At 39.2% G+C, this 24,706-nt stretch overlaps 1 protein-coding gene across 2 annotated transcripts in view; it reads left to right on the forward strand.

Moving 5' to 3' along the window:
• Nucleotides 1–267: 267 nt before the first annotated feature.
• The window catches only part of LOC114025804 (toll-like receptor 13), a 28,150-nt gene continuing 3,711 nt past the window's right edge, over nt 268–24,706 (forward strand). Inside the window, exons 1-2 of one of the 2 annotated variants that reach the window (XM_027839337.1) lie at nt 268–484; nt 17,477–17,553. The gene's annotated coding sequence lies outside the window, so the exon portion shown is untranslated. The remainder of the gene's footprint in view (nt 485–17,476; nt 17,554–24,706) is intronic. The other variant, XM_027839345.1, reaches the window with a different exon arrangement.

Raw genomic sequence — 24,706 nt, forward strand, 5'->3', positions numbered from 1 at the left:
AATCTGGCCTCAGACACTTGACACTTTACTATCTGTATGACCCTGAGCAAGTCACTTAACCCCGATTGCCTCACCAAAAAAAGAAAAAAGAAAAAAAGAGATAGGAAGGGTAGGATTGCCAATCCTATTCTAATCCAATTCTTTGCATGTGTGCATCTCTACTCATCTTGGTAGAATGTATAGGTACTCTGGGTTGAACCATTCCCATTTCAGGATTTCAAGCTAGAAGGTCAAAAGTGATTCATCAAAAAAGCCCTGGTGCTTTACACTGTGACCAAGGAGAAGTTCGTCACTTCTCACAAAAGGCAAGCTGGGAGTCAATAAAGGAGGAGGACCGCCTTTCTTTTGCTTCCTTGTCTCTACTCGTGCACTCAGAGTCCAAAAAGCTGACTGAGCTTCTTGAGGAAGTGTGCTCCCTTATCTTGAAGAGATCATTAGCCCAGACAGAAGAGTACCAAGAATATGGCCCTCTAATGCCTTCCAGGTAAGTAGTTGGCCTTGATCTTTGAATGTCTCACAGCCTTGGGTAGCGGGGAGATTGAAGGCAGGAACCACATCCCTTACCCCAAACCCTACCACCACTCTCTATGGGATCTTTTTCAAGTGGCATTTCCTAGAGACTTCAAAAGATTTTTCTCCTAGTAACTCACTAGGGAAAATCTGCTACCAGTAGTGCTGTCCTATGTGGGTGCTCTGCCATTTGCATGACCTACCCCTGCCTGTACCCTTCTGCCCACTCCTCATGCCCCAACACTTGCTGCCTAGACACTCTCATGTGTTCCAGACAAACCTCATGAAATTAATGTTGTGATTGCTGCACAGAATCAGTTATGCTACTCTTATTGCCTTACTAAAAGAGCAGCATGGCACAAGTATTTTTTGCTTTAATTTTTTGCTATCTTGCATTTGTTCCTGAAGTTTTGTGTTTCTCCATTCTAAAAGATTCTCAAATATTTGATAAACCTGGCCAGATCCACTTTGTGTTTTGATCAGCATGATGTAGTGATTTAGTAGAAAGAACACTGAAGGAGGATCCAGGAGGTGTCTGGGTACTTGCTTCAGCACCCCTACTGACTTGCCAAGGTGCCTAATCTCTTCATACCTTTTGCTAACAATCAATTCCCTTTATTTATGACCCTTACTCTGCGCTTTGGTATATAGGTATGGCTCTTGACCCTGATTGTAGTTTATATTCTCTTTAGAATTACTTGGTACTTCTTCCTAGCATCCTTCTTTCTAGGTCATTTCTGTTGTCCTTCAAAGTTTTCAGTTTTATCCTTTCATCGGGTCACTTTTCCCCCTGAATGACAAATTCTTGGTATGTGGAGAATTGTGTGAAGGATGTCAGCCAGTTTTTCTCCATTCCCACAGAGGCCCAAATGGTCATAAATTGCAGGAGGGAAAGAAACAGGCATTTATCAAAGCACCCACTATGTGCCAGGCACTGTGCTAAGTGCTTTACAAATATCTCATTTGATCCTCATATCAACCCTGGGAGGTTAGGTGTTATTATTATCGTCCCCACTTTACAGTTGAAGAAACTGAGATGGACAAAGATTAAGTGACTTTACCCTCAGGGTCACACAGCAAATAAATGTCCCAGCCCAGTATTCACTGCATAACCTAGCATCTTGAATTGATCTACTTGATGAAATGGGGCAGGCACACCCAGTTCTTTGGGTACTCTCCAGGAGAGACTATGCTGGCAGTGGGAAGTGAGGCTACAAACACACTTTAATAGGGCACAGAGGGTATAGGGGCAAACAGGCACAGACAGTACAGAGGTAAGCAATGGAAAGGGGTATGGAGGCAGACAGTGGAGACACGGAGATAAGGTGGTGGAGGAAGTCAGGCAGTGTGAGGAAGAGGAATCGGGAAAGGCAGATGGATATGGAAGAGGGCTGGAGGATAGGGGTTTGGGGTCTCATTTTTACAGGGTTTTTAGGGGAACTGACTATTATCTGTGCCACCTTGGGATTAGTTCATTAACATATCCATATCATCTCAAAGTTATCAGTGACATTTGGTGTTCTGCTGGTCTTCTGGAACTTGTCTGAGATTTACGTATCATAAAACTAAAAGGCCCTGACTGCAAAGCCTAGATGGCTTCCCCTGATTGAACACACAGTATCAGGATGTGATTTTTGGTTAATAGGTGATACAATTTGTAAATTATGCTCCTTCTCTTTGCAATCTTATTTTCTGTTGTTGCTGCTTTACCTTGGCTACTTACAAACTCAGTCTAGCGACTAGAAGGGGAAAGAGTGATTGGGGGACCGGAATGAGATGCAATTTAACACACAACTGCAGGATGGATGATCAAGGTTTCCAAATGCTCAGACAAGCTGCTCGAGAGGCCTTTGGACTCTGCTCTTTCATATGATTAGATATCCATCTGTGTGGAAGCAAAGGACTGGACAAGATGCTGTTTTGAAGCCCCTACCACCTGTATTGTTCTGTAAACACTCACCAAAGTTGGGCACCAGGACTTCACTCAGGAGATCAGAGCAGGGGTTAAGGAGTCTCCAAGGGACCTCAGGGCTTCTTAAACTTTTTCTACTCACGACCCAATCAGCGCTTCTTAAATTGTGGGTCTCGACCCACATTCAGGGGCAGCTTGGTGGCAAAGTGAATAGAGCTCTGGCCTTGGAGTCAGGAGGACTTGAGTTCAAATCTGGCCTCAGACACTTGACACTTACTAGCTGGGCAAGTCACTTAACCCCTATTGCCTCACCAAAAAGAAAAAAAAAAGCAGCATTGATTCTAGTCCAACTTGAATCTAAACAGAAATCCCCTCTGCAACCTGACTGGAGGTCACATGCCCTTTTCTCGAAGATACTATGGGGAACTAGTTCCTAAAGCAATCTGACCCACGTTGTGGCAGTTTCACTTGTGAGGAAGTTTTTTCCTTTACATTTCAGTATTTCAGTGGCTCCATGATCTCACTGATGTGGGCACTCCCTCCCCCATTGAAGGTCCCAACCACGCCTCACCTTCTTATCCTGTGCTGTTCTCATCCATGTCTTCCCATAAATCTGTGGAAGAGCTGCAGCCTTTAGGCTTTTTGAACTTCTGTGGGAACCAGTGCAGCACTCTGACTTGCTATTTGTTAGCCCTTGTTCTTGCTATTGACTCCAGGCATGGGGAACCTTCAGCCTCGACGCCACACGTAGCCCTCTAGGTCCTTAGGCCTTTCGATTGGGTCCAAGTTTTACAGAACAAATTCTTTTATTAAGGGGATTTGGTTCTGTGAAGTTTGGATTCGGTCAAAGGGCTGCACTTGAGGACCTGGATGCAATACATATGCAATACAATATGCTCATCCTTTTCTGGCCGTACTGGCCCCTGATGGCTTTTATTGTACTTCATGGATGCAAATCATCATTAATAATATTCTAGAGTCTATTAATTTTTTGGGGGGAGGGTAGGCAATGGGGTTAAGTGACTTGCCCAGGGTAACACAACTAGTAAGTGTCAAGTGTCTGAGGTCATATTTGAACTCAGGTCCTCCTGACTCCAGGGCTGGTGCTCTATCCACTGCACCACCTAGCTGCTCCCTAGTCTAATTTTTAACTTCATCTTTCCATTCCCAACCCCACCCCCTTCCATGGAGCGGAAATCTACTTCTCTGCAACTTCCCCTCATTTGTCATAGTTCTCTTTTCTGAGACCAAGCAGAACCAGTCTAATCCCTTTCCAATAGGGTCATCCTTTGGAATTTGAAGACGACGCTCATTCACCCCTCAAGTCTCTATAAGCCCAGGTTGGATGGAACCATAAGGCAAGAAGATCCAACAAGTACTCAGGTGAAGGAAGGGGCAGTCTGCTTGGAGTTTTAGCTCCTTTCTGCCAGATCCCATGGCCTATGGGAACCTTCGTTAGTGGGAGGCATTCCTCCTTCAGCTATTGGGCCCAGCAGCAGTAGGTTAAAAGGGGGAGTTATGTCCCAATACCTCTGAGTAGTTCCTTAGTGACTAGGATCCCATAGCAGTACTAATCTCCTGGAATCACCTAAACTGGTTATTTTTGTCCAGTCTCCTGTGGACCTAAAGGACCACTTCCTTGTTGCTCTATAATGGTAAATGTTCTGGCACTACTGCTTTTAGTTCTCCTTCTTAGCCTTACTGAAATGGCCAGAGAGATGCATTTTATTTTTTACCATTAAACTTGGTGTAAGATTGACTCCTTAAGCCAAGGCAAAGAGGACTTCACAGAATCCCAGAATTCTTCAAAGGTCATCTAGTCCAACCAATACCTGAACAAAAATCCCCTTAACCTCTTGACCAATAAGTGGTCATCTAGAGTTTACTTGAAGACCTCCAATAAGGAGGAACCCAGTACATGTGGAGGTAACTTAGTCTACTTCTAATTAGTCAGCCAGTCAGTAACCATCTATTAAGCACCTACTGTGCTCTGGGCACTGTTTTTTTGTTTGTTTTATTTTCACATTAGTCATGTTGTAAAGAAGAATTAGAACCAATGGGAGAAACCATGAGAAAGAAAAAACAAACAAAAAAAAGAGATAGTATTTAAATTTGTAAAAGTTGTGGGGTGTTTTTTTGTTTTGTTTTGTTTTCTGATTTGTTGCTAGTGATGTGTGTGTAAGACTCAAGGCATGTGACCCTTGGGGAATCAGGTCTACTGCTATTATTGTTGGGAATCCTGAATATATCAAACTTATTTTTACAAAGATATATATATATATATATATGTATTCCTTTATTAAATGATCACCAGATTGATGTTAATGTAGTGAAATATTTGTAGGCTGATTTCACAACTGAAATACGATATTGTGAAAATTAAAGCTTAATAAATGTCTACTATACTTTTGTTGTAAAGAAAAGAGAGAGAGAGCAAATAATATACTTCAATCTGCATTCAGACTCCATAGTTTTTTCTCTGGATGTGGATAGCATTTTCCATCTTGAGTCCCTTGGAGATGTCTTAGATCCTTGCATTGCTAAGAAGAGCTAAGTCTATCAAAGTTAGTTATCACACAATGTGGCTGTTACTGTGTACAACATTCTCCTGGTTCTGCTCACTTCACTCAGCATCAGTTCATTCAAGTCTTTCCAGGTTTTTCCGAAGTCTGCCTTCTCATCATTTCTTTTTTTTTCTTTTTTTTTCTCATCATTTCTTATAGCACAATAGTATTCCATTACATTCATATACCACAACTTGTTCATCCATTCCCCAACTCATCAACATCCTTCAATTTCCAATTCTTTGCCACCACAAAAGAGCTGCTATAAATAGTTTTGTACATGTGGGTCCTTTTCCCATTTGTATGATCTCGTTGGGATCCAGACCTAGTAGTGGTATTGCTGGATCAAACGGTATGCACACTTTTATAGCCCTTTGTGCATAGTTCCCAGTTGCTCTCCAGAATCGTTGGATCAGTTCACAACTCCACCAACAATGTTTTAGCATTCCAATTTTCCCACATCTTCTCCAGCATTTATAATTTTCTCCAGGTACTGTTTTAAGTATTGGGGATACAAAGAAAGGCAAAAGACAATCCCTGCCCTCAAGGAGCTCACAATCTAACGAGGGAGACAACATGGAAACAACCATGTATAATTAAGATATAGAAGTTAAATAGGAAAAAATCAACAGAGACAAGACACTAGAATTAAAGGGGATCAGGAAAGACTTCCTGTAGAAGGAGGGATTTTAGCTGGGACTTGAAAGAAGCTAGCGACATAAACTGGAGGTCCTTCATAGGACTTTACCATAGGAAGGAGTTGCCATCCTGTGGACATTCTTCAACTTATCAATATGCTTCCTTAACTGTGGCACACACACTGGAATACAATGTGCTCATCTATAATCTTTTCTTGTAAGGGAAAGTTAGCTCTACTTCCCTTCATTTAGTCCAATCCCAGTCTTGCCCATGCACACCCCCCAACCCCACCCCCGCTTCTAGAGCTCCTGGGAGCAGGGCAAACGCATGCGCAAGCGCGCACGCGCACACACACACACACACACACGTGTATTCACACATGCACTCCTCCCTGTCAGTACATAGAGAGAATTCAAATCCCAGTTCTTCAAAAACATATCCAAAAGTTCAGCCTGACACATACCACTATCCAGAACCTTGACTTTCTAGATTATTTTAATTACCATTGTAATAGTTATTTCTTGCAAACAAACATGCCAATATACCTATAGTTACTAGCCCTAGTTACTATATTGATTTGGTCAATTTTAAAGGCAGCTAGATGGTACAGGGGTGAGAGCGCTGGGCTTAGAGTCAAGAAGACCTGAATTCAAATTCTACTTCAGACATTTTCTAGCTGTGTGACCCTGGGCAAGTCACTTAATCCTTGTTTGCCTCAGTTTCTACATCTCAAAATGGAGATAGTAATAGCATCTACCATTCAGAGTGGTTGTTGAGGAGCAAATGAAAATATGTGTAAAACACTTGGAAACCTTTAGAGTGATACCTAAATGCAAGTAATTATCCTTATTAAAGGCTTTTTTTCCCCCTTTTAAAGTATTGCTAATAACTGGCATTAAGATAACACTTTGAGAGTTTCAAAACATTTTACCTGTCTGATCTCATTTGAGTCTCACAAGTACCCTGTGAGGTCCTGCTCCTCTTCCCATTATCTTCCCCTGACTAGACCTGCTACTGGATATTGGATAACTGAGTCAAAGCTTTTGCTGCCTTGAAGCTGCCCTTATGTCATATATTTGACTGTAACAAGCACAGCAGCAATAGAGTATAGGTCATAGGCATGGGGTATATTAGAAACTCTTTGAGTTTGTTTAGTAAATGTATCCCATTCCTTGCTCATCCAAGCCTCCTATGAGCAAGGCACTGACAAAAAGATAACTAGTCCCTGTCCTCAAGTAGCTTAAGTTCTGCTGGATTGACACAACATATAAACAATTAAGTATTTATGATTCTTTGAGGAAGAGAGCAGTAACAACTAGGGAGACCAGACAAAGCTAGTAAAAGAAAATGGCACATGAGCTAAGCCTTGAACAAGGTCAGAGATTCTAAAGTGGATGTAAAGGAAGGGGGGGGGGGCTGGTGTGTGGCAGCAAGGAGATTGTGTTCCAGCTTAGCATCTACAATATGAGTTCTTAAACTGGGAGTCCATGAGTGGAATTCAGGGAATCTGTAAACTTGAATGGGAAAAAATTCCGTATTGATTTTCACTAACCTCAAACTAAAACTGCGTATTTCCTTCAATTACGAATTTTCTAAAAAACAGAAACAAAGCCATTATTTTGAGAAGAGGTCCACAGGCTTTACCAAACTAGCAAATTGGGTCCATGACCCCCTCTACCAAAAAAAAAAATTAAATTAAGCACCTCTGTAAAATAAGGGAGTTGGACTAGATGAAGTCCTTCTAGTTGTAAATCTGTGATCCTGCGGGATTTGGTCTGACAAGATTCTTACACTCCTTATTTGGGAAACTGTGCCCCTCAATCTAGCCTAAGATTATATTAGCTTTCTTTTTTTTTTTTTAAAGTACAATGAATGAATGAAGCTTTTATTAAGTGATTACTATGTGCAAAGCACCATACTGAATGCTGGGGATACCAGTAGAAAAACAAGACAGTCTTTGTTCTCATGTGAAAACGTTTTTTTTTAAACAAGTGTTTTTAAAACTTTGGGTTCCAAATTTTCTCCCTTCCTCCCTCCCTACCCACCCTTATTGAAAAGGCAAGCAACTAAATATAGCTTATATATGTGCAGTTACGCAAAACACTTCCATAGTAGACATGCTGTGAAAAACTAACTCTATTTCCCTTAATCCTATCCTGCCCCCCCATTTATTCTATTCTTTCTTTTGACCCTGTCCCTCTTCAGAAGTGTTTGCTTCTGATTACCCCCTTTCCCAATCTGCCCTCCTCTCTATCATTCCCCTACTCTCTTGTCCCCTCCCCCCCCATTTTCCTATAGGGTAAGACAGATTTCCATACCCAATTGAGTGTGTATGTTATTCCCTCCTTAAGTCAAATCCTATGAGAGTAAGATTCACTCATTCCCTTTCACCTTCCCCCATTTCCCCTCCACTGTAAAAGCCTTTTCTTTTCTGTTTTTTTTTGTAGGATAATTTACCCCATTCTACCTCTGCCTTTCTCCTTCTCCTAGTATATTCCTCTCTCACCCCTTAATTTTATTCTCCAGATATGACCCCTTCATTTTCAACTCACCCTGTGCCCTCTATTGATCTATCTATCTATCTATATCTCTCTCTCTATATACGTACATATAATTTTTCCCCTCCAACTACCCTAATACTGACAAAGGTCTCCTGAGTTACAAATATCATCTTTCCATGCAGGAATGTAAACTGTTCAACCTTAATAAGTCTCTTATGATTTTCTCTTTCCTGTTTACCTCTTCATGTTCCACTCGAGTCTTGTATTTGAAAATCAAATTTTCTCTTCATCTCTGGTCTTTTCATCAAGAATGCTTGAAAGTCCTCTATTTCACTGAATCACCATTTTTTCCCCTGCAGGATTATACTCAGTTTTGCTGGGTAGGTGATTCTTGGGTGCAGTCCTGTCTCCTTTGCCCTCTGGAACATTACATTCCATGCCCTGCGGTCCCTTAATGTAGAAGCAGCTAAATCTTGTGTTATCCTGATTGTGTTTCCACAGTACTTGAATTGTTTCTTTCTGGCTGCTTGTAATGTTTTCTCCTTGACCTGGGAACTCTGGCATTTGGCTACAATATTCCTAGGAATTTTCCTTTGGGGATCTCTTTCAGGAAGAGATTGGTGGATTCTTTCAATTTCTATTTTGCCCTCTGGTTCTAAAATATCAGGGCAGTTTTCCTGGATCATTTCTTGAAAGATGATGTCTAGGCTCTTTTTTTCATCATGGCTTTCAGATAGTTCAATAATTTTTAAATTCTCTCTCCTGTATCTATTTTCCAGGTCAGTTGTTTTTCCAATGAGATATTTCACATTGTTTTCTAATTTTTCATTCTTTTGGATTTGTTTTACAGTGTCTTGATTTCTCATAAAGTCACTAGCTTCCAATTGCTCTGTTCTAATTTTTAAGGAAGTATTTTCTTCAGTAATCTTTTGGACTTCCTTTTCCATTTGGCCAATTTTGCTTTTTAGGGCATTCTTCTCCTCATTGGCTTTTTGGACCTCTTTTGCCATTTGGGTTAGACTATTTTTTAAGGTGTTATTTTCTTCAGTATTTTTTTGGGTTTCCTTTAGCAAGCTGTTGACTTGTTTTTCATGATTTTGTTGCATCACTCTCAGTTTTTCCTCTACTTCTCTTATTTGTTTCTCAAAATCCCTTTTGAGCTCTTCCAAGGCCTGGGACTGATTCATATTCTTCTTGGAGGCTTTGGATGTAGGAGCTTTGGCTTTGTTGTCTTCTTCTGGTTGTATGTTTTGATCTTCTTTGTCACCAAAGTAAGATAATATAGTCTGACTCTTTTTGCGCTGCTTACTCATGATCCCGGCCAATTACTTGAGTTTTAACTCTTTGTTAAGGTAAAAGTCTGCTTCCAGTGTGGAGAATGTACTGTCCCAAGCTTCAGGGATTTGTACAGCTGTTTTCAGAGATACTTCTAGGGGCCTGAAAATTTTCAGTTCTTCCAAGGTGCTATGATAAGGGGCAAGGTGTTTCCTCTCCACCACCACAACAAGCTCCACCGTACCAGTGTTCCTCCTCGCCCCAGAACCGCCCCTCAGAACTGTGACCCAGATCCAAGTACTGGCAAAGCAAGAGATTCCTTCCTCAGCACTGGCAAAGAGATCCCTGCAATCCCTCTCTGATCAGCCACTCGATTCCCCCTCAGTCTATGGGCCGGAAGCTCAGGAAAAAGCCGTGGTCCCGGGCCGAGGTCGAGACTTGTGGCTGAGACCTAGCTCCTCTCTCACTGCAGTCACAGACTTTTCCCACTGACCTTCCAAGTTGTCTTTGGGTTGAGAAGTCTGGAAAGCGCCACAGCTGCCTGTGATTTAGTCCTCTGAGGCCTGCTCTAGGGTCGCTGTGGCCTGCGTGCCCACGCCGATCTTCGCTCCTCTCCCCGCCCAGCGCAATATACCTTTCCGATCAACCATCCAGGCTGTCTTTGGCAGGAAATTTGTTTCACTCTGTCTTTTTGTGGGCTCTGCTGCTCTAGAATTTGTTTAGAGCCATTTTTTTAACAGGTATTTGGAGGGCTTTGAAGGGAGAGCTCAAACAAGTCACTGCTTTCCCTCTGCCATCTTGGCTCCACCTCCTGTATTAGCTTTCTTAGCCACTATATCATACTGTAGATTCATATTAAGAATTCAGGTTGCAAAAACCTCCTAATCTTTCTCAGATGAATTGCTATCTCTCTAGCTAAGTCTCTCCCATATCATATTTGTGAGGTTGATTTTTCAGAGTCTAAGACTTTACACTTTATCTTATTGAATTTCATCTTACTAGATTTAGCCCAGTGTCCTAGCCTGTCAAGAACTATTTGCACCCTGATTCTAGCTTTGCTATTACTCCAAGCTTTGTCTTACCTTCAAATTGAATAAGCATACCTTCTACCCTTAATTCAAGTCCCTGATGAATGTCAAATTTCACACACCAACCTCAGATCCCTGGGGCTATTCAATTCAACCACCTCCAAACCCACCTAATTGGATTATTGTCTGGCTCATCTCTCTCCACTTTTTCCACAAAAATAACCTAAGGAACTGTTAAAAGAAAATGTTGAAATCTGGATAAACCAATTGTGACAAATTAAACCCTCAAAAGACAGTTTCCAGGTAATTAATAATCAATTAATTAGGCTAGCCTGTAATTATAAATTGATGGTCAGTGGTTTCTCCTGGTAAACAAAGACAAGAAGGGAGACTCTGAAATGCCTTAAATCAGATGTGTACTTTCTGAAACAGAAGTCCCCTGACAAATGAAACTCAACCCTGATTGGTAGACATTTAATGAAGAGGTGGACCAAAAGTCTTCAGCATTTCCTGCTGAGAATGTGGCTGGATCATGAGACTCAGCAGCCTCCAGCAATCTGGGCAGGGGGAGGCCATTTCCATCCTGACCTCGCTGGCTAGTTTGCTCCTTCATAAGCTGAGTTGCCCTGAACGCTAATTGAAGGGATAGAGGACAGGGGGGTTCCTCCCCTAGGCAAAGGCTCTCCCAAACTGGATTCAGTTTATACTCTAAACAGAAATTAGGTTTCCCAGTTGGGTGGGATCCCACCCAACCTAATTAAGCAGCATGTACTTTGGAAGTTAGGAGTAATGTTATCACTCAGCCATGCCCTTCGGAAACTGATTGACCTGTTCAGGAGTTGGGCCTTAACTGAAATAGGAAGAAAAGGGTGGACCAAAAATTAATAATTAGTTATTAATATAATTAATATAATTTCACAGTGAAGGCCAGAGAACAGCTAGGAAGCAACACATTTCACTTCTCTTGGTAGAAAGATGAAGTGCTATGGGTGTGGAATATTGTGTATTTAAATGCTTTCTACCATGCTTTTGCCCTTTCGATTCCTTGGAAGACAAGCAGTTATTTCCTCCTCAAGGTGTCCAGCTGCTTTCTTGTTCCCCTCATATATTTCTTAGATCCTAGTGTTCATTGGATCTCCTTTCCTTTGTCTTCTCTGTGACGTTCTTCTATCTGCCAGTCTACTGACATGGCAGGATTTTTGCCTCCGCTTCTTCAGATTCTTTTCTTCATTTTCATATTGAAATCCTGTTTTCTTTTGAAATTATTTTGGAACTGTTGAAAAAAAGGTTGAATTTGGAGTCTGAGAATCGAGGTTTGAATCCTGGTTTCTGCTACATAACTTGTGTAGCAAGGCTTTGGACTTACTCTCCCAACTGTTAAAATTAATTATCTGACCTAGAAAATAATTCTGAGGTACAAAGCTTCCAAATAATGATTTAATAGCAATGGTCAGCAGGTTACCATTAAGTTAGGTCAACTAATCCCTCAGTAATTAGTGACCAAGGAGTGATTTACAGAGCTTATTTTTATAACAGAAAAGAAGAATTAAAAATTACAGCAACCTTAGGAAACTTGTTTTGAACATAATTCAATTACACAAGGCAGGTCATCTGACTATTTTACCCCACCCCTGCTTTCTTAATCCAAATTCATACTGTTGGCAACATTTTGAGAGAGAGAGAGAGAGTGTGTGTGTGTGTGTGTGTGTGTGTTACACACACACACACACACACACACACACGGGTGGGGGGGCAGTTAGAACGGGGAGTTTCTAGGGTGGGACAACTATTAAATCTGATATTCTATTGGATCAAGGTCTGTGTCTATCAACCTGTCTGTCAAAGTGAGATTGTCTAAGGAATCTCTGCCCTGCAACTGTCAGGAAAATGGGAACTTAAGACTGGGAAAAAGGAACTTAATCTTTAGTTAACTTATCCACTAAGAGTGGAAAGGAGGACTTGTATTTAAGCTAGCAGTCAACCCCCATCCTCCACCTGCCAGAAAGGGAAACTTAACTTTAGAAAATTATATTATTTAACTAATACTTAACAGTTCAAGGAAAAGGGGAACTTAGAATCAGTAAGCTAGGAGTTAACCCCCCTTTCTCCAGCTGCCAGAAAGGGGAACTTAGCCTTTAAAAAGTCTTATAATGCTGTGATTATTTTATTCCTACAAAGATATATGCCTTACTCTAAATTGTCTGCTACTAAATGATAAAGTCCTATCCATCTATCCACTAAATCTATGGGTAACCTAGACCCAAGAGAATATCTTTGTTAGTTTGGCTTAGCTGTTAGGGCTAGCTTTTCCTAAAGAAGGGAGCCTAATCCTACAATCAAACTAAAATCAAAGTAATCAATATTAACTGATTTAAAGTGTATTCTTTTTCAATTCCTGCTTTGATCTTTAAGGAAATAATTTCCTTCTGGTTCACTTGAGTGGAGAATCAAACTCTTTCAAATGTTCTATGCTCTTAACAACCAATTTCCCTAATAGGTCTGTGTGTGACTACAAAGTCAGAGCAATTTGCCCCATTTCCACTAACAAATCTTTAGAAGTCTGCATAGCATTGGAAAGGGAAGCAGTAGCTTGTAGTTCAAGCAACGAGGATTCTTTAGTCAAGATATCAATTGGTGATCCTGTTCTGACCATTTTTGCTATATCCATTTGTACTAGGAGATGTTTTTATAGGTGACACGAGGGGCAATTTGTCCAATTAGTTTTGGTGATAACACATTTGTCGTCATTATTATTATTTTTTTAAAACAAAAATATGTGGACAGGAATAGGCACCCATGATTTGGGGTGCTTAGGTGGACCTGGTAACAGATCCAACATTTATGGGGCCCACTGAGTAATTTATGTCATACCTGATTATGAAGTCTAGGTACAGCATTATTTATTACACAGTTGTCATATGAGAGGGCTACGGGCAGTAGTGCTAGGATTGATGGCAGTGATACAAGTTTACAAAGTGAGTAGGTTGTCCTACAGATTAAAGCCTTATTACCTATGGCCAGACAAAATTTTCAGGGGGCATTTCACTTTGGTACAGAAGTAATGGCACATGGGAAAAAGAGAACAGTCCTTTATTGAGTTTCACCAGTTCCCTGGAAATCCCTGATATAGATGAAAATGTTCAAAGGGCTATTCTGTACTGCAGCCCCATTCTATAGAGACCTTTCAGCCTATTTCAGTATTGCAGCAGATACACAATTCTGAAATAAGCCAGTTCTTAGCAAGTAGCTCTTCCTTCCACATCTGCTTCTCAAGTTCTAAGACCATGTAGGAAGACTTAATACAAAGTCAGTATAAAGAGCTATAAGAAGAACATCAAATTAAAAACACATAATTCATCTGAAACTTCAGAGAATTGCAGCTTGTTACATCATGAGAGACTGAAGTGGAAAATGAGGCTTTCTCTCTCTTAAAATTATCAGAAAGATGCTTCAAATAGGAAAACAATTTCACCCTCATCACAATTATAAATATAGTTTCACATGTAAAATTTTAAATCCAATTTTGAAAATTGTGTCACATCTTTCACTAATTCCTCCCTTATGAAGATGTTATTATTATATTAACATAATGGAAGGATATTGTAGTATGATCTCCTATAAACTACCCCACAAATTATAAGGCCTCATGGTCTCCATTATTTGTAATTCAAATGACAATTTAAAATGGTTCCTCACTATACTGGTACTATACTAGCATATATTAATCCGTCAAAAGTCACCAATAGGGTTTATCTCTTATTTTTATTACAATGAAAAAATGAGGAACCATTGTACACTTGCCCTTATCAATGGAATTTGTTATGTGAGGAGAAAGGGAGGGACATAGCAGTGTTAATACTGTTCATTAGTTTTGTTTGATTTCAGGTATGAGTCATAGACAGCCAGTTGTATGCACAGCCAGGCTCAGAATTAACCAGGTGACAAAATATCTCATATGGGAAATTGAGTCAAAAGAGTCCTTACCTTAGTCTTCCTAAGGCTACCCACCCCCCAAAACCGGTCCCCAGGGACAGATATCCCCTGGTGGGAGTTCATAGATCCCATTCCCATTGAGCTCTTGACATTTTTCTTAAATGATGGGCTAGTGGCCTTATAAGAGACCAGATACTTATGCCTGAAATCAAAACTTATAAGTATATCAAATTAAAGTTCCAAAAGATTCTACCTCAAATAGCAAAACTTCATTAGTCATATGTTAGGGCAGGATATAATTAATCATTAACAATGTTGGTTCAAATTCATACAGCATTCGTTAACAGTTGAAATTTTCATATATTCAGTATAGTTGTTGGAGGCAAAATTCACCACATGTACATATGCCTATAGAGTTATAGGGTTATCCAATATGGAGGAATTATAGTCAATGAAAAAGGTGACAGTAGTTCATTTATATAGTTTACCACCTGCCAGGGTTTTTTTCTAGTTCTTAAAGATTACGTTAAAGAATTTCAGAGGCCTGCTTTCTGTAGTGCTTTAGAATGTTTAGTTTTTTTATTGTTTTGTTTTGTTTTTTTAAGGCAATTGGGGTTAAGTGACTTGCCCAGGGTCACATAACTGGTACATGTCTGAAGCCAGATTTGAACTCAGGTCCTCCTGACTCCAGGGCTGGTGCTCTATCTACTGCACCACCTAGCTGCCCCTAAAATGTTTAATTTTTGATTTCTCAGTTAATACTTAAATTACTGGTTAACTTACATTGTAGGGCAGTTGTAAATAGTAACACTGAAGTCTTTCCCTTTAGGAGACCAGAGGAAAATTTAACCCATTGAATATTTATTAGGTTTTTTTTTTTTAAACAATCTTGTTACATTAATTTAGCAGTTCAGTTTATAAGATGCTAAACTTACTTTAGCCACATGACATCAACTTAGTTCATTTCAAAGTAACTTTACACAGGCACAGTTAGAAATTTAGATCATAACTCTGGTTGAGGATCCTCAAACCTCTTACTAAATCATAAGAATTTAAGGCAAAAGGCACTTAATTATTACAATTTTTTTTCAAAGACATCACATTTACTTTAATAACTCAACAGGGCAGTGACCTCTCTAATAGCACTTTACAATGTTTTTAGAAAAATGTCACGTAGCAGCATGTATTTAAAGGCATATGCTCCTAATTAAAAGAGAATTCACATTTTTAATCATATGTGTAACATGCTTCCAAATTCCACAATGCAAGAAAACTAGAAGTCTAGAGAATATCTATTCAGTTAGATAAAAACTTATCCTTCTTTAAAAAATTACCCATGTTATTTTGATATATTATTTAATCCAAAAGCTAATAACAACAGTCAACACTTATACAGTGATTGTTATGCTAAGCACTTTAGAATCATTTAATTCTTCCAACAACCCTGGGAAGTAGGTGCTATTATTATTATTATCCCCTTATATATTCAAAGACTGATCAAATTTTCTAATATACTACAATTACAATGTAACTTCAAAATAAAATTTTCAACCCAATCAATTTTTTATTTATTTGATTTAATAGTTGATTTATTACTAGTGGCAGTAACTAAACCTTATTTTTCACAAGGGTCCATTATTTTTATTTGGCTCATATTAAAAAAATTCATGGCAATGCCCCCAGTCCCCATAACTGCTTCTTTATTTCTTTGAATCACCCAGAGAGCCAAATCAATTCTTTTTATTTTTCTAACTTAACCCTACCAGTATACCTTAAGGCATTTCTCAAAAAATTCCCCAAATCCCTTTTTTCTTTAATGGGATCAAAACTATTTCTCAAATTTCCTTCTTCAAAACTTCAACCCCTTTTCTTTCAAGCCCTGCATTTACTCTGTGTCAGTACAGACTCCAACTTTCCTTAAAAATATCCATTCTTCTCTCATCCGTACTTGCTTAAACTGTCATCTTTTCTTTCATTTTATAAAAATCCTTCAAAACTAGACCTTTGTTCTTAGCTTATCCAGCACTCCTCTTACTTTTTCCTACTTGCTTATTTTCTCTTGTCTTTATTTCCTGATCATACAGACTTAATCTTTACTCCACTAAATTTCTCTTTATACTTCAGCACAAGTTTTTATTACACAAAACCAATTAATTGCAATACTGTCACCTTTTTCTTCCCCTTAGGGCTTACAATTGCACAATTCATTCCAATTTCTTTAAGGCCTATAGTTTTTTTTTTTTTTTGCTTTTGTTTTTAATAAGTGACAGTCAAACCTAAATACAACTTACTGAGCACAATTGCAAAGTTTAGGTCCCTCCTAGTTCCTCATTGACGACCTTGGAGAAGAAGTCATCTATGTCTTTCTCAAAGTTAACTTCTTTTATGGGAGAAAAGTATTCATCTGCCTGTTTCATGGCCAAGGCCCAACTATGGCACAGGAATGTCACAGATACTGGTATCTTAAAGGTATCTTAAAGCTACTCCTTTTACTACAGTAAGTTATTATTACTCCACTTTATTATGCACTCTAAATGAAAACTATCTTCTTTTCTCAATATATAATTTAATAGAATTGTGTAAAAGTGGTTTCCATTTTGATGCTGTTGATTTCGAATGATCTGTATTCTTAATTGCCTCTTCCTTTTAGAAAGTTTTTGATAGTTTTCAATACTGTAGGTTATTAGGTTATTTAATTCTCCAATGACTTTAAATTAACAGAAATCCTCATCACATAATTTAACTTTAGATTCACCTACATGAAACATAGCTGTATAATTACTAATGGTAATAATTTAAAAGTTTCAACTTTCACAAGGGCTATTAACTGCTAAGATTTCAAATTTCAGGACCCAGTATTATCAATGTGCTTATGCTTTAATTTATGTTTGACAATGAAGCAAGAACCATCCTGAAATAATTTCTATCTTCAAAAATTCTTACTCTTACTTATTATAGTTCTACCAAAATACAATTTTTACTTCTACTGATTTCAACACAAGTTTTACTCTGTTTCTAGTTTACCTAAAAAATTGATTTAAACTACAGTGATAACATTAAATTTCACTTACTTCCAGTTGCTTCATGCTTTCAAAACAAGCTTTTCTCTTTCAGGGAGCACTTTTGGAGTCACCTTCAATCTGGAAGTCCCAATGTAGGGGCTGATAACAGGGCTTGCTTGGTGTCTTCAGGTTGGTTGTTTAAAATCAGTAAGCAACAGATGGGTAAATAAATTCCAGTTCTACTTACTTTTATTCTTTTGGAATCTGAAGGTGGTCTAAAATTTTCCTGTTCTGCCTTCTAATAAAAAAAAAATTCATAGTTTCTTCCTGCAATAAATTTGTCTCAACTTTAAGTATACTTTTTAAACATTCCTTTAGTCTGCACTAAAGTTAAAACCAATTTCATAGAATGACACCCAAAAACTCAGAGACTGACCAACTGAAATTGCTTTGAGCTTAGCAAATGTGTTTCTTTTTTTAAAATTCTGAGTTGTAGAATTATTTAAACTCACAAAAGCTTTATTCTAATTTTTCCTGTACTGTTTTCCTAAGTTTTTCTTATTTTAACACTTCAAACTGCAGCTGAAAATCAATCTCTGGTCATTTTAAAGTTCCTTTTATGGAGTGACTGATCTGTCAATTTTTGTTTTCATTAAACTTTACAAAGTTTGCTGTACCTCAGAAGCTCATCAAAATACTTCATAAAAACTTTCAAATCATAATTTTGAAATTTCCAGTAGAGAACAACAAATTTAGTTTCTAATTATTTTATTTTATTATTTTTTTTTAATCTGTCATCTGCAACTTCCAATGTGGCTAGTATTGGAAATAGAGAAAAGAAAGACTTGTCCTTTCTGAAGACTTTTTTTTTAAGAAAAGTTTTACTTTTTACAGTCTTTTTCCTTTAGTTGATTTATCCAAAGTTAAAAACAGAACAAAACAAATGCTTGGTAGCACCTGCCATCAAGGATTAGCACAAAGCACAGATTTCTCACCACATTCGCCTTTTGATCAATGTTCTTGTGTAGATCTCAGAAAGATTTTCCTAATTGTATGAGGTCCCTTTCTATCTGAAGCAAGGAACCCACTATTCCTAAACTTAGTTCTGTCATTGACAAAACAGACACACAGAGAACATATAACAAGGCGACACGACACTAAATCAGACCTGAGTTTCTTCTGAGTTTCTTTAGGAGATTTAGAAATCAAGTGAGGTTCTTCTAATGCAATTGGCTTGAGCCCCTATTCTGATATGTATTCCTTCCAATACCAGTCACCACCAGCTAATATCTCCTTATCAATACCAGGGATTAGCACCCCTACTATCAATTTAAACAATTAACGTCAATTAGTTCTTACAAAGGGATGTTTAATGGAAAAAATATAGAAAGAAGCAAAATACAAAACCTCTTCCCAAACCAGGGCACATGCTCCCCTTTACACCTCTGTCCTTTTTGGTGAGGCAATCGGGATTAAGCAACTTGCTCAGGGTCACACAGCTAGTAAATGTCAAGTGTCTGAGGCCAAATTTGAACTCAGGTCCTCCTGACTCCAAGGCTGGAGCTCTATCCACTTTGCCACCTAGCTGCCCCTTACACCTCTATCCTTAAAGAGAGCCAGCTCAAACTTAAATTATTAGCTATAATTAGTCTTTTTTTTTTTCCTTTTGCTGAGGCAATCAGGGTTAAGTGACTTGCCCAGGGTCACACAGCTAGTAAGTGTCAAGTGTCTGAGGCTGGATTTGAACTTGGGTCCTCCTGACTCCAAGGCCCAAGCTCTATCCACTGTGCTACCTAGCTGCCACAGCTATAATTAGTCTTGCTCTGCTGAGTTCACTTCTGGGTATGGCACACAAGATGGACAAGTCACTTCCTTACTTGCCAGGCATAATGTCTCAGCTATTGGGTAAATTTACTGTTGGGTTTGGATTTTTTTCAGATTAAATTTAATTTTGAAAAATTTTATTTTTAGTTCCAAATTCTCTCCTTCACTTTACCTCCTTTCCCACATGTAGAAAAGGCAAGAAATATAATATCCATTATATATATGAAGTCATGTAAAACATTTTCACATTAGCCATGTTGCAAAAAAAAAAAAAAGAAAAAAGAAAAGGCAAGAAAAATAAAGTGAAAAAATCTGCTTCAGCCTGCGCTCGAGTCTATCAGCTCTCTCTGGATGCAGATAGCATTTTTCACATTAGGTCCTTTGGAACTGTCATGGATCATTGTACTGATCAGAGCAGTCAAGTCTTTCACATTGATTGTTGTTACAATATTGTTATTACTGTGTAGAGTGTTCTTCTAGTTCTGCTCACTTCACTTTGATTCAGATTATATAAGTCTTCTAAGGTTTTTCTGAAGCCATGCCCTTCATCATTTCTTTTAGCACAATAGTATTCCATCTCAATCATATACTGCACCTTGTTCAGCCATTCCCCAACTGGTGGGCATCCCCTCCATTTCCAATTCTTAGCCACCACAAAAGAGCTGCTCTAAATATTTTTGTACCTGTGGGTCCTTTTCCCATTTTTATGATCTCTTTGGGATACAGACCTAGTAGTGGTATTGCTGGGTCAAAGGGTATACAGTTTTATAGCCCTTTGGGCATAGTTCCAAATTGTTCTCCATAATGGTTGGACCAGTTCCCCTGATGGCCTTGGTTACAGGTTCTCAGGGCTGGCTCCTTCCCAGGCTTGGCTGCTAGACTTCTGGGTGTCTCTTCCAAACTTTCAAGATCTCACAAAGCCCTGAACCAAAGCAAACAGATAGGCAGCCCCATCCCAGACACAGGCTTGCCTGGGAGGTCATGCGCTCAGCAACCAGTTAAACGCCTTTTCTCTACAACATAAATAGACAAGAAACTATCACAGGATACCTGGGCATGCTCTGAAGTGGACAGGGCCCTCCATTATGCATGCTCAGAAGCAAGATCCCTAAGCATTCATGTGAGTTGGCACCAGATAGAGAAGATTTTTTTTTTTAATTTTTAGGCAATTGGGGTTAAGTGACTTGCCCCAGGGTCACATAGCTAGTAAGTGTTAAGTGTTTGGTCTGAGGCTGGATTTGAACTCAGGTCCTCTTGACTTCGGGGCCAGTGCTCTATCCACTGTGCCACCTAGCTGCCCCTTAGAGTAGATTTTTTTGTTCATTCCCAAAGGACTATGTCCCCCATTACACTTGTATGACCCTAGTGAAGTCACTTCCCCTCTCTGGGCCTGAGTTTCCTACTCTGTAAAATGAAGAAATTGAAATAGATGACCTTCCAACCCTGATCTATGAGCATATGGTCTTTTTGATTTCTGAGGTAGAAACAACCTGGACTTACAAGCAAAGGAGGTTCTCTAGGGTGGGTCCCACAGCATTCCAAGAATTTTGATACATTGGCCCCCAACAAACCAGGCTATCTGACTCAGGTGGGCCAATCCAATCCATCTTTGTCTGTTGAAGGAGGAGAATGGCCCTGGGCCCAAGAACAGGAAATAAGAGCAAGCAGTGTTGACTCATAGCATATTGAGACAGAGGCGCAACTAAGGAAATGTAATCAGTGGCTAAGATGGAAAATAACAGATTCTGTTGAAGTAAATCCATTTGTGAGAAATCTCAAGCTTCCTGGAATTAGACTCACTAGAGGGCCTTCACTAAAGGGGGCCCATCTTCATTTATGATCCTGAACAAATCCATCAGCAATCCCAAGCCTCAGGGGACCAAAGGCATTAGAGGTCCTCTGTCCTCAGAGACTGGGAACCAAATACTTGTTCTATGTATGTGGCATCATGTGGGTATGCCTAAGTCCTTGCCATTGGGGATGAAAAGACAGTCTGGTTTCAAGGATGAGTTCAGTTCAGCCTGGAACACCCAAATAGCATCTATTTGCTGATCTCGACCCCTTTACAGAACTGCTGCTTCTACCCATGCCTACAAGGAGCTGACGTTATATAAGGGAAGGCAACACGTAAAGGAAAAACTAGAGGTGAGAAGAAGGAAGGGAAGGAATAGAGCAGCCTGGCTTGGAGAAGGCTAGGAAGTGACGCCCTGTTAAGTCATCCTGGGACTCTAAAGAGTAGGGATCTCCATCAACTGTTTCTTTCCCCGTACTATAGCTAGCAAACTCCTGCCTCCTCCTCCCCTTTCCCTCCCATTCAGTTGCCATCTGCTGAAGGGAAGCTCCTTTTCCCCACTCTCTCTCCCACCCATTCCACTGTGTCCTCTGGAACCCCTCTGCTCTATTTTTAAACTCCCCTTCATCCTAGATATTTTCATCTTGGGGCAGCTAGGTGGCACAGTGGAGAGAGTTCCTGGGCCTGGCATCAGGAAGACCTGAATTCAGATCCAGCCTTAGATACTTTCCAACTGTAACCCTGGGCAAGTCACTTAACCTCTCTCTGCCTCAATTTCCTCAACTATAAAATGGGGATAATAATAATACCTGCTTCATGGAGTTATTGTGAGACTCCATAAGATAATATTTGTAATGTTTTTAAAAAGTGCTTGGCACAGTACCTGACACATAGTAGGTGCCATATAAATGCTTATTCCCTTCCTTTCCTTTACAACATAAAATAACTTCCAGTTTGTTCCTTTCATAGTAACTTGCAAATGCATGATCTATTTTAATTCCTTTTAGATGCCTTTGCTTCTAATTTACTAGGTAATTAAATTCTGTCAAATCATTCAGAAGCTTACAGTAGACAGGTAAACTAAATTCTTAAAGTGAAATTTGGCATTTTTGTCCTCAAAATGTTTTTTTTTTTAACTTGACCTTTTTTTCTGAGAAAACTCTGACTTTAATAAGCTTCCTTCCAAACTGGAGGGAAGAGTTAAGATAACAGTACCTGCTAGGAATGTAATGGAATACTATTGTGCTATAAGAAATGATAAGCAGGCTGATTTCAAAAAAACCCAGAAAGACTTATACGAACTGAAACTGAGTGAAGTGAGCAGAACCAAGAGAACACTGGACACAACAGCAACACTGTACGATGACCAACTTTGACAGACTTGGCTCTTCTCAGCAATGCAAGGATCTAAGACAAATCCAAAAGACTCATGATGGAAAATGCTATCCACGTCCAGAGGAAGAACTATGGAGTTTGAATGCAGATCAAAGCATACTATTTTCACTTTTTTTTTCTTTTTCATGGCTTTTCCCTTTTGTTCTGTGTTCTTTCACAACATGGCTAATGTGGAAATATGTTTACAGGATTGCACATGTATAACATATCAGATTGCTTGCCATCTTGGGGAGGGGGGATAGGAGGGAGGGAGGAAGGAAAAATTTGGAACTCGAAATTTTATAAAAAATTAATGCTGAAAACTATCTTTACATGTAATTGGAAAAAATATTGTTTAAAAAAAAACCCGATAATACCTATAAGATGGTTCTTAAGCACTAACTAGGTAAGGCTTTGCTGAAGAAACTTCAGGCCGTTGTCAGAAAAAAAATTGTTTTGTTTTGTTTTTCCTTTATGTGCTTTTGGCATCACTGGCAACAAAACTTTTAAAACCTTTTTAAGGCCTGAGCACCTTTTTGTCAAACATATATGTGTATATCAACACAAACACAAAGAATAGATATCCAAACATACAAATGCATTGAGTATACTCTTCATTTAGATTCAGGGTTCCTTTTTGAAAACCTTATCTAATTCATTTTGTCTAAGCTTTTGTATCTTTCATTTCTCTAATGAGTGAGATACAAATGCCAGCTTTTCCTGGGACAGAGATATTTTTATATGATCTTTTCTCTTATCTGAGCTTCCTCTAACTTTTTCTGAGTCGGACACAAAGTACTGACCTCTCTTGCATAGTTGAGGATCTGTTGTCACAGCTCACTGACCGACAGGGGCCTGAGACTGATAGGAGTTTCCACTCCTTTAATGGAGAACCTGCTCTTTTTACTGGGCACAGAGGCGTCTCTAGCCTCATTTCCCAACCCTGAGCATCTGCTGATCTTCATATTCGCCCCTCAGTCAGAAGGGTCTGTTGACCAGTTTTGGTCACTCCAAAACGACCAAAAAGATCTCTTGAGGTCAAACACTCCTAAGGATGAGCCTTGTGGTCACATGCCTCTTTACCATGAAGGATCTGCTCATTTTAAGATCAATCACTCCTTGGGCTTCTATATCTCTCTCTAAACAGAACAGATTCATAAACATTGAACAAGCTACCAACTAACAGTGAAGAAAACACCAAGCTTTCACTTTTAGCCAGTCAGAAGCCACTCAGTTCATGGAATTCCCACCTGCTCATAGACTGGGCAACTAGTTCTAGGTGATCTGCTGTCCAGATCTGCTGCCTGATGCTAAGGAGAAGATAAGGAAAACTTGTCACATACAACATCCAAGGTGGAAACAGATACAGATGTGAACAGTCATGCACAACTATCTCTTATTGTGTGTCTGACACACTGGATCTTTCAGGCACATTCCATGAGTCCAATCAGGAGCCAGCAAGGCTGGCTGCTCTGAAAAACACTTCCCATTTAGTTGGCCATGGAAGCTGTTCAAAGAGAAGTGATGGTTTGTTTCAGGTATGAGGATCTGAGTAAATGGGACCAGTTAACTGTTGAAGAAGAAAACATTAATACTGTACTCCGCATTTTAGGCACAGGTCTGCTGGGAAAAAATGTCATTTAATTTCTAATAAATCTAATATCTAAGTATTTTGAACCTAGGGACATCCAAACTGACATAATCTCCCCCTGTGCCCTTGGGCATGACTCTCTATCCCAGAATGATTTGAGATAACATTTATAGGAATCTTGAACAAGGAAGAGATCCTGGTGTTGAAATACAGTTTGGGGTTAACATGCCAGAATAGTCACTATTTAATTCCTTCCTGGACCACTCCCCTCAAGGACTGAAAAGAGTTTCTTCCCAATGATCTGAATCTTCTGAACTATGTATGCAAAATCAGATATTCCCCTTGGGTGAGTGAGTCATAGAAGTAAGTTCACTTCCTCTGTGGGTGGGGGTGATGATCTTATCTAGAAAAGAGGTTAGTTTCCTTATCCTGACTAATCTATTTCCCTGAGAAAGTCCTTTACCTATTTTCCTAAAGGAAAAATTCTGGAAAGGGTTTTATGCTGGAGAAAATATTCTTTCTTAATACTTTTGGTTGAATTTTCTATAAAAAGGTTTTTAATATGTTTCTACAGTAGAAAGAAGTGGCTTGGGAAGTGTAGTGGGTTTCTCTACCTCACAGGGCTTCATATAAATGCCTAGTCACTACTTATTGAAGAGATTATAGAAGGAAGGGATGTATGGTCAGGTAGAGGTTGCTTTAGATGGCTTCTGAGGGCCTTTCCAACTCTGAGAAATCATGATTCTATGAGTAAACTGTTC

This window comes from Vombatus ursinus, unplaced genomic scaffold (genome assembly GCF_900497805.2).
Source record: "Vombatus ursinus unplaced genomic scaffold, bare-nosed wombat genome assembly UNPS02004691.1, whole genome shotgun sequence".
NCBI classification, from domain to species: Eukaryota; Metazoa; Chordata; class Mammalia; order Diprotodontia; family Vombatidae; genus Vombatus; species Vombatus ursinus.